Genomic DNA, 11,505 nt, shown 5'->3' on the forward strand with positions numbered 1-11,505 from the left:
TTGTTCCTTCTAATTCACCCTCATCTTATTTCTGTTTCCAGAAGTATTAAGTATATTTATTGTCTCTTCATGGTTAAAGTATGAAAGAAAAGTGCCCAAAATGTTCATATTTATGGTATAAGTAATAAAATATTAAAGGGTTTTTTTTTAGCTCAAAGTAGCACCTTTGTTTGTATTTTAAGGAGCATTTTACATTACTTACATCTTGAGAAATTTATGTTATATTTAATGTCTCTTACTATATTTCATTTCTTTCTAAGAGCATAAATTATCGGTAGTGTTTAGGAAGCCTTGATTAGTGATTTTTGGTTGGTTTTAAATTAGTTATTTGCCAAACATTGTTTTTTCCAAAATAATAACAAGTCTAATAACCATTGCCTATGACATTGGCCCTAAAATATAAAATGGAGAGGAAAAATTGATAAGATGCTTAACTTACATTTTCAGCAAATATTATAAATTATGTGTCTGTAGCCTAATCTTGTTTATCTTTACAAGAAGTAACTTGGCATATTGTTCTTTCCCACTCATCATTCTTCACACCTGTACAAGTACATATGTGTATTCATGGGTTGAGTTCTAATTTTGGAGTTTCCTTGTGTTTGTAGAGAAAAAGAGGACTGTTTTCTTTGATGAGGTTGACAAAGGTATTTGTAACCTTTGTTTCCTCATGTAGCCACACTGCTTGCAGAAGTTGTTTTTTCCTTTCTGATGACCGCTCACTTCATAGACTGCATCTATATTAAGTTGCATTTCTAGGGCTCCTTCAGGTATTTTTAAATTCTCTCATGAAAAACCTATGTTACATAAACAGGAGAATGATATAGGCAAGTGAACCTTTGGAGCAGTTATGGATCTCCACAGAGGACTCTATTGGAACTTTTAGGAATCTGTGCAAGGAGATAGAACTAACTCTGATGGACTCTATTCTTGGATAAGTCACATGGTAGGCCACATTCTGTTCCCCCCAGAATGCTTTTAAAGAAACAAAATCCAAATTAAATTAATTACAACCTGATGAATGGTAGTCAGTATTGTAGGGAAAAGGGTGGCAGTAAGATGGAATTGCCAACAAATGGGCATTACAACGGAGCTGCCAGAGGAACCAAGAAGAATAGGAATAGTCATAGAGTCGTGGAAGTTTGGGGATGAAACTTTACAGATCACCTGGTCTGACTCAGCCATTGCACAAATGAGGAGTCTGAGTGAAAGAGAAGTAAAGGGACTGCTTAAAGTCACTGCTTAAGGTCACTGCTTAAGGAACCAATTGATCCAGGGCATCCATGTTCTCAGTCATTTCCACTACCCAGTTGCGATGATACGGAGGTAAAAATGATGCATGAAGGAGAGGTAGAAAATCAGAGCTTAATCAGAGATTAAGAAGGCTTGGGGGAATGAATTAGGAAATCAAAAATCCATGATGGAAATTAGAGTGAGACTTATAGGGGCATGTAAAAAGTAGATTAAAGTTGGGGTAAAAAATAGTTGAGGAGTTTCTGGAAATGGGAGTAAACAAAAATGAGAACTGAAGAGTGCAAATACATGCAGTTATGTTTCCTAATCCCCCTCCCCCAACCCCACCGAGTACAGGGCAAGGCTGGAAGGCAGCATTAGGCAGCTGAGGACTCGAAGCTTGTAGAAGCTAGGGCAGTGAGTTGTGGGCAGAGGTACTTAAGCAGAGAGAACCTAGAACATGACTATGGGTTAGGGGAGACTGGGTGGTTGTCAAGAAACCAGCACCTTTCCTGGCAACCAACTTTAGTGAGGAAGGCTAAGTAACTCAATAGAAGAGGTAGGGGACAAGGTCTTTAGAGAAGAAACATAAAGCACAGACATTTTGAGATATATCCTGCTTCTTTGACCCTTCTGTAGACCTCCTGCACCATGTACTGCCCAACTCTGACCCTGTGGCCAAGTCCGTTCTCTGATAGGCCACGGCAGAAGACACCATTTTGGCACAGGCTCTAACAAACTTTTAGAGCATCAAGGTCATCTTCACAGCCAGACAGTGTTTTTTAACTGAAGCCCTCACTTCTGAGTTACTAAGTGTTTGAGCTGGTTATCTGGTACATATACCTATAACCCTAATCAGAGTAAAATTACATAATTTATTCACGTACACAAATTATAAGAGAAAATATCCAAGTAAAGAATTTTGTATGCAAAGAAATCAAAATACACCAACCAACAAATAAATAAACCCTACGGTTTCCAGATATGTGTCAGTTTGCAATTCTAAATTTTTTTTTGAAATTTAGAATTAGAAGTTGAAATTTAAAATTCTACCCAGTTTTTTTTTTTTGGACAAAAATCAAGGATGGGAACCTTGAATCTTTAGCAAAGACCTCACAAAACATTCTAATTGGTAGACCCTGTCTCTTCACAAATACTTACCATTGGTCATCTTCTAGGAGGCAAATTGGACAACATTTTTGAGCTCCTAATAAATTTTTTTAGTGGTAGCATAACTTGTAGAAATATTACGACTTGCTGGACAGGACAAGCTGATAGAGAATTAAAGGTTAAGTACTATTTGCTTTCAACTATCAACAGTAGCACTCCACTAGGCATCGTCCAGAAAGCAGTCTTCTATAGGAGCCTACTTGGTTAGAACAAAATAATTAGGGTGGTTTTGTGTTCTTAAAACTTTTGAAATTCTTTTATATAATGCAAGAGAATAAGCACCAAGAACATTGGTTCAGATGAATGGGTAACAGATTTTGAACAGGGAACTCTGATCAGTGGCGCTTCTGTCATAGTCTTATCTCCAGGATGAGCAAAGGCTTGGATAAATGCACAACATGGGTATACCACACCAGAACTCCTTTCCACTAAGAACAGGGCTTTTTTTCCCTTCAAATTTTATATTCTGATAAAAATAGATATTAGTAATAATTTCTATAAGTTAGATGATATTGTTAAGAAAAAATTACGATCTAATTTTAAAATCTGAAAAGTTGTTTCTTCTCCAGTTAAATGCATGTTCACTGTTGTTTGGCTTAGTCTGTACATCCACACTGCGCTGAGTAGCCAGGGGCCCCTGATTAGAGGAATGATTTCTTTTTAAATTTAATTTAATTTAATTTTTTAATGAATTTGTTATTTTTTAAAAATTTACATCCAAGTTACTTAGCTTATAGTGCAACAGTGATTTCAGGAGTAGATTCCTTAATGCCCCTTACCCATGTAGCCCATCCCCCTTCCTACAACCCCTTCAACAACCTTCTGTTTGTTCTCCATATTTAAGATCCTCTTATGTTTTGTCTCCCTCCCTGTTTTTATATTATTTTTGCTTCCCTTCCCTTATGTTCATCTGTTTTGTATCTTGAAGTCCTCATATGAGTTAAGTCATATAATATTTGTCTTTCTCTGACTAATTTCACTTAGCATAATACCTTCTAGTTCCATCCACATAGTTGCAAATGGCAAGATTTCATTCTTTTTTGATTGCCAAGTAATACTCCACTGAATATATATATATATATACCACATCTTCTTTATCCATTCATCCGTCAATGCACATTTGGGCTCTTGTTGATAGTGCTGCTATAAACATTGGGGTGCATGTGCCCCTGCAAAACAGCACACCTGTATCTCTTGGATAAATATCTAGTAGTGCAATTGCTACATCGTAGGGTAGTTCTATTTTTAATTTTGTGAGAAACCTCCACACTATTTTTCAGGCTGGTTACACCATTTTGCATTCCCACCAGCAGTGCAAAAGAGATCCTCTTTCTTAGGGGAATGATTTCTTAACCTTCAGTTGGGCTCATACTAGCTTCTCACCCACAAAAACACTTCAGTGTGTTTTAGAAAGTTTTGGAAGTTTCTACTTCAAAATTTGTATGTCAACTATGGAAAGAAGCTAAGATTGGAAGCTTGGAAGTCATAGCCACTGTATTATGCACAGGCTTAAAAAAAAAAGAGAGATCAACTTTTCATTAGCAATTACTTAAACCTTTGCCACATTCCTCTTTCCTCTTCCGCTTTCCCCTTTCCTTCTTCTTGTAAAAATTAAAGCACAATTTTGGTTATGTATGTGGTGCTTCTTAGTGGAGAAACGGGCACCCTCCTACACTGTTGGTGGGAATGTAAACTGGTGCAGCCCCTCTGGAAAACAGTGTGGAGGTTCCTCAAAAAGTTAACAATAGAACTTCCCTAGGAACCAGCAATAGCACTGCTAGGAATTTACCCAAGGGATACAGAAATGCTGAGGCATAGGAGCACATGGACCCCAATGTTCATAGCAGCACTCTCAACAATAGCTAAAACATGGAAAGAGCCTAAGTGCCCATCAACGGACGAATGGATCAAGAAGATGTGGTTTATCTATACCATGGAATACTCCATGGCAATGAGAAACAATGAAATCTGGCCATGTGTAGCAACATGGATGGACCTTGAGGGTGTTATGCTGAGTGAAATAAGTCAGGTAGAGAAGGACAAATATCATATATTTGCACGTATAGGAGGATTAGGAGGAACTTAACTGAGGACCATGGGGAAGAAGAAGAGGGGAAATGGTAGGGGAAAGGAGAGAGGCAAACCATGAGAGACTCTTGAATGCTGAGAACAAACTGAGGACTGATGGATGTGGGGGGGAGGGGGGAGATGGGCATGGAGGAGGGCACTTGTGGGGATGAGCACTGGGTGTTATATGGAAACCAACTTGACAATAAACTATTTGTAAAAAAATATATATTTTAGCTTTGAAAAAAAAAGTAAAACAATAAGGGGCACCTTGGGTGGCTCAGTCAGTTAAGAATCTGACTCAATTTCCTCTCAGGTTGTGATCTTAAGGTTTGTGGGATCAAGCCTCAGGTCAGGCCCTGTACTGACAGTGCGGAGCCTGCTTTGGATTTTCTCTCTCCCTCTCTCTCTTTCTAACCTTTCCCTGTGCATGCTCTCTCCTTTCTTACAATACATAAACATTAAAAAAGGAAAAAAATGAAAGAAAAAGAAAATAAGCAAGCAAGCAATAAACCCTTCTTACATTGCCTAAGTTAAAATGATCTGAATGGCATTTTCATTAACATTTTACACAAAGTGTTACTCTTAAATTTGGGACTAATAAGGGTGTCTCTTGGCTCCTCTGAATGGAAACTAATGCTAGATAACTAAACTCCAATGGAAAGTATTAGTGAAATAGTAAACTATTAAGTTTTCACATGGAATTTTTTTCAATTGCAAGATATATATAACGTAAAATTTACCATCTTAACTAATTTAAGTTAAGTACATTTAAGTACATTTAATTTAATTGTACTTAATTTAATTTAAGTACATTTACACTGTATTAAATATATTCACACTGTTGTGCAAGTAGCAACACCATCCCTCTCCAGACCTCTTTTCCTCTTGTAAAACTGAAACTTTGTACCCATTAAACAATAATTCCCAATTCTCCCTTCCCCTTCAGCCCTGGTAATTACCATTCTTTTTTCTGTCTTTATGATTTGACTTGTGACTACTCTAACTACTTCATACAATTGGAATTATACCATATTTATCTTTCTTTACTGGCTTATTTCACTTAGCATAATGTCCTTAATTCTCACCTATTTTGTAGCATATTAGAGAATTTCCTTTTTTTGTTTTAAACTTGAGTATAGTTGACATACAATGTCATATTAGTTTCAGGTATACAGCATAGTGATTTGACAAGTTTGTACTTATGCTATGCTCACGGCAAGTGTAGCTACCATCTGTCACCATACAACACTATTACAATACCAGTTCCCTATGCTTAATTCCGTGACTTATTTATTCCGTAACTAGTACCCTGTATCTCCTACACTCCTTCCCTCATTTTGCCCATCTCCTTTCCCCTCTTCCCTATGGCAATCATCAGTTCTCTGTATTTATAAGTCCAATTCTGCTTTTTTTTTTTTTTTGCTTTATTCATTTGGTTTTTAGATTCCACACAAAAGAAATCATATGGTATTTCTCTTTCTGTCTAACTTATTTCACTCAGCCACATTGATCCACTTTTATTCTATTTTCTCTTCTTTTCAATTGATTTAGTAAGAGAAGCCAAGAGAGGAAATGTAGAGGAAAGACAAAAATCACATTTAGCAGGAAAATGTCACAACTCCATAGAAATGATGATCAGAAATCCTAATAATTAGTGATGGTAAAATTGGCTGATAAACTTTAAGCCCTTGGATTAAAGCAAATTGCAAGCCAAAATGTATACAACTGATCCCTCAATTGTTCATTGGTAGAGATAAGATGGACAATGTTTTCTTTTTTTTATTTTTGTTTTTATTTATTATTGAGAGGCAGAGACAGACAGAGCATGAGCATGGGAGGGGTGGAGAGGGGGAAACACAGAATCTGAAGGAGGCTCCAGGCTCTGAGCTGTCAGCACAGAGCCCTATGCAGGGCTCAAACTCATAAACCGTGAGATCATGACCTGAACCAAAGTCGGACACTTAACCGACTGAGCCACCCAGGCGCCCCAAGATGGACAATGTTTTCTTGATGCTGGAATGTTCTCATCCATTTTGAATCCATTTTACCTAGGATTTCAATGCTATTAATTATCTTCTAAATTCATATTTAGAAACTTTTAAAGGTTTTCTCATTTTACTAAATGTAGTTTTGTAAAACTTCCTACATGAAAACTTTTGCAGCAAAAAAATATATCCAGACTTTAACTTTTATGTAAGACATATGCTTCTTCTGGTCCTCCCCCATTCAGTTACAAATGTGTAAATCATAGAATTAGAAGTAACTTCAAATGGTTCATGTCTAGACTGTAGGTGGAAGTGTCTTGCAGAGACAGAATAGTAAGCCAGAACCAGGAAGGATAGGACTAAAAATAAGTGTCAGACACCATACAAAGAGCATGACTAGACATTGAGTGAAAACATAGGTTTTACAATCAGGTAGCAGTGTGGAGCCAGGATAACAGCAAAGATGAGGCAAGACATGAAGTGAGAAACTGGACAGGGTTTAGCTGCTTCTATTATTCTATGACCACTGTTTAATTCAGTTTTCTTTCATAATTGACTGTATGTCATTTGAGATCAAGGACTTTGCCTATCTAAATTTGTAGTCTTAGGACATGTTTTATATTACTGAATAAAATATGAACAAATTGAATATTGAATGAATGAATGTGGTAAAAAGCCAATTACAGGTGTGGGCTCTTTATACAGGTATATAAATCAAGAGTTGGACACATTCTGTTTATCACAGAAGATTTTTTTAAAGGTAGATTCCACAATCTCTAAATCTCAACTGTGATGAGTTTCTACTTGTTAACTTTATTAGCCTATCAAAGTTCAGAATTACAGAGCTGAAAATGAGATAAGCCTTTCCTAGTGGTTATCATTCTCGATGGAGTAAGAGTGGGGGATTCCCCAGAGCTACACGAATTACAGTGAAGTAATAATGAAAACTTCCATAGGATTCTAAACTTCTTGAAAGCAGGGACTGTATGGTATAATAAACTTGGCATGCTAAACACTTACTGCTGCTGCTGAGTCTTCAAAAGCTTTCTGATTTATTTGAAGAAAAGCTGTTAATCTTGGCAGAGACTCTCTGATGCCATGAAACATGGATAAAAGCCTATGTCTAAGTTTAGGGCTACTGGAAAGGGCATGAGAAAAGTCCAGGCAAGTTGTCTCTGTTTTTTGACCAGTCTTAGCGCTTCTCTTAGTTACAAGACCATGTTTTACTTGCATGCTATATAATTTCCATGGTGGCACCATGCCACACATGGAGTAGGCGGGAAGATAGGGCTGGGAAGGGATGGTTTCAGGATCCTTCTCTCTCAGAAGTTAACACACTAGAATGATGTCAGTAGCTTATTTTCAAAAGTTTATGAAAATGCACATAACTTTATATGAGGCAAATATGAGAAAAAAGAAAAACTATTCTGGATACTGATATAACTGGCATGTTATTAGACAAATACTTACAGTATTAAAAAAGATATGTGGTTGCAAATACTGAACCAAATACATATTAGATAATAATTATAAAACAAATTTCATAGTGTTTTCAAGAGAATGGGGTTTCTAAAAGATGGAAGTTCAGTAATTTTTGTGTTGGTAATTTAAAATTTTTTAAAAGTTTATTTATTTTTGAGAGAGTGAGAGTACAAGCAAGGCAAGGGCAGAGAGAGAGGGAGAGAAAGAATCCCACGCAGGCTCCATGCTGCCCGCACAGAGCCCAATGCCAGGCTTGATCTCATGAACCATGAGATAATCACCTGAGCCAACATCAAGTGTTGGATACAATCAGCTGAGCCACCCAAGACCCCCTGTGTGTTTAAGTTTTTATCATGATAATTTTTACTTAAGAGATAAGGGTCATAAGACATCCATGAGAATCTAATGGCTTTTACCAAGTCTGTTAAGTGGCACAAAGTGGATGTTTCATCTATGCGCACAAATTGAATAAACTAATGATTGATTCAAATTAGTATAAACACTTCACAATGCAGGTTCAATAAAATCAAATATTGTTTAAAAATTTTTCTAATGTTTGCTTAGTAAATCTAATTTAGTTTTTCCTTCTCATTCACTTATTAAAACATACTTTTTCTTTAACCCAAACTCTTAATTACCTTGTGATTCACTGAGATATTGAAACTGATAGCTAATCTTGAGCTAATTATTTGAATAGGTATGAAAAGTCGTGACATGTATGGGGATCAGGAAGAGTTCCAGTCAGAAGGCAGGGTTAAGTCTCACAGTTGGCTTCATTCTGAAATGTTATGAATTTCTAAAATATGAAATATGCCCAAAAAAAACATAAACGCAAAAACATTTTTACAAAACAAATACATTTCAAAGAATCCTCCCCTTGGTCTTCCTATACCAGCAGGTATAAATTTTCAAACCTGATATAAATAGTTTTCTGGAAAACTCACCATAAGTTTTTATAATAAGCAAGATAACGTGTACAAATAAATAATAAAAAAATTTTCTGGCAAGCTAAATTTGATATGTGATAATCAAATAATCCAGTACCTTTGTCCAATTTGCAGAGTGGTTTTCCTCTGGTAGTAGTGTTCTCAAACACTTTAGCAACTCCTCTGTCCTATAGTTGTCAGGGAAGGAAAATTTCCTCTCTGGAGGTGACCTCTGTCCTACTCAGTGGATTAGATGATTGCATGGTTACAGTCCGTTGGCTTTGATCCTGGGATGCTAATGTTCTCCTCCACTCCGCACAGTCCCTCTCTGTCTTGGAGTCTGATCCTTTGTTAGCAGCAAATGCTCACTGCGGGCTTGTCACAATGCTTTAGGAAAGGCATATTTTACCAAAATAAGAAGCCCAGTGGTGTAGCTGGAGCTGATCAAAAGCCATCAGCAAGCTGACAGATTGCTTTTTATTTGAGATTGGCCTTTGGGTCTTTTGGAGGAAGAAACCTCTATATATACATGATGAAAGCCAATGTGTGGTCACAAAACTGTGATCCCCAATAGAAAGGAAAAATGTTTATCCAACTAAAAAGGTGCATAGGTTTGAATAAATGAATGAATGACCCAGATCCTTATATATCCTCCCATTGAACATTCCATTTGTTTTTGTTTTTGTTTTTTACTTGGTCATTCATTGATTCACTCACTTATTCTTTCATTCTCTCCGACGGACATTGAGCTATGTGCTGGGAACAAAACAAAAAGCAAGAGAGATACTGTCTATGCCTCCACAGAATTTACATTATAGTGATAGATATTGACAAGTAAGCAGGCATCAAGTAAAAGGGAGATACAGACAGTTTTAGCTCACTGTCACTCTTCACTGTTACTCTATTTATTTAGAGCTGAAGCAAAATGGAAGGGGATATATTTTCCAGGTGACTAAGGGGCAATTTCTGCCTTTGAACGTCTGTAGGAGAGGAGTTGATTAGTGGGAGAAATAGCTCCAAGAAGATCAGCCTTGTGATCAGAAACCAAAGAGATTATCTAATCATTCTCTGCAAAAGTGGTCCAGTGCCAGTATGAAACCATGAAAAAGGTTATGAAGAGACCCACAGGGTGATCTTATTGGGTCAATTGATCATCACCAAAATTAAATACAGTTGAGATACCTATCTAAGAATTAGCTAGTTGATTGGTATTCACTCTGTGCATAGGCACCTTCTCATACTCATCCCGGGATTGCCCCCTCTACCTTCTTCTTCCACTCAAACTTCTGCCAACTTGTCATTTGGAAGTTTAGTCTTGTTTGCTAAAATGGACTATAATAACTCTAATGAATTGGGAAAGAATCCTGATGGTATCACTTTTGGGATGGAGATGCGGGGATTTCATTTTTTATTATTTCATTTTATTTTAGAGAGAGAGAGTGCATGCAAGCAGGGAAAAGGAGTAAAGGGAAAAGGGAGTGAGAATCTCAAGCGGATTCCAGTGGGAAGAAGGGCAAAGGAAGAGCAAGCTAGAATCACAAGAAGCCTCCCTACTCAGGATGGAACCCAACACGGGGCTTGATCCCATGACTCTGGGATCATAACCTGAGATGAAATCAAGAGTCAGACACTCAACTGACTGAGTCACACATGCACCCCAGAATTGAGGGGATTTTAGAGCCTAACACCGGTCCCCTGCATAAATGACCTCTAGCTCCCACTGGGTGTAGGCATAAGAAACTTTGCCATCCATTAGCAGGAAGGCTGTGTGAAAGCTTTCTGTGATTCTTTCCATTAATACAGACCTCATGATTCTGCCACAATGAGGTTAACACTTAGCAACCCTTCATACTGCTCCACAAGTAAAGAAAACTTTCTTCTGCCACTTGTATGGTTCATTTCCTGAATGAGAAAACAAAACCGAAGTGATACAGGAAATGTGTTACTTTTGTTGGAACTCAGGTTTTATTCATTCAGAGATGATGGGGAGATAATCCAGCCATATTTCCCTGCCTTGCCCACATTTATAAAGAAGTAAGCTTTGTCTGTCAAATTCATTTTGTTTGAAAGCCCCAAAGGCCAAGAGCAACACATTCCTACAGACTGCTGTCTTGCTAGAGATATGTCAATTGACCTGAAAGGGGACCAGAACTTCAGAATCTATTTGAATTGGCCATGTACTGAAAGTCCAACCATTGCAGTTAAGGTTCATATTTCAAGTGGATTTTAGAGAAGATGCTTCAAACTGCAAAGCAACATCTGCTGCTCTAGTCCCAACTATATGCCAATTACTGTTAAAGAGATTTCTGACTGGGACAGATGCAGTTTCTATGATTAAACTCATCTGCGCATTTCTTGTATGCAACCCATTGTCTACAGAGGGCTCTTAGCCAGCTCTGAAGGGTGAATGGAGCTCCATGCAACACTATACTGTAATGATGCCATTTTTTAGCCTGCTAAATCTTGTAAAAGAATACAATTAAGTCGGTTTTCTAAAAATTCAAGCTTTTTTCCCCGTCACAACCAATCTTGGAGGTATTCATCCCATCAATTATTTTATACTCCAGCCAGGTTTATTATTCTTAATTATTATTATTATCATCTCTACAGTTTAGTACTAATAGCAATTGTTCCTCAAA

Source organism: Hyaena hyaena, unplaced genomic scaffold, assembly GCF_003009895.1.
Source record: "Hyaena hyaena isolate Hyena2069 unplaced genomic scaffold, ASM300989v1 scaffold_1201, whole genome shotgun sequence".
NCBI lineage: Eukaryota > Metazoa > Chordata > Mammalia > Carnivora > Hyaenidae > Hyaena > Hyaena hyaena.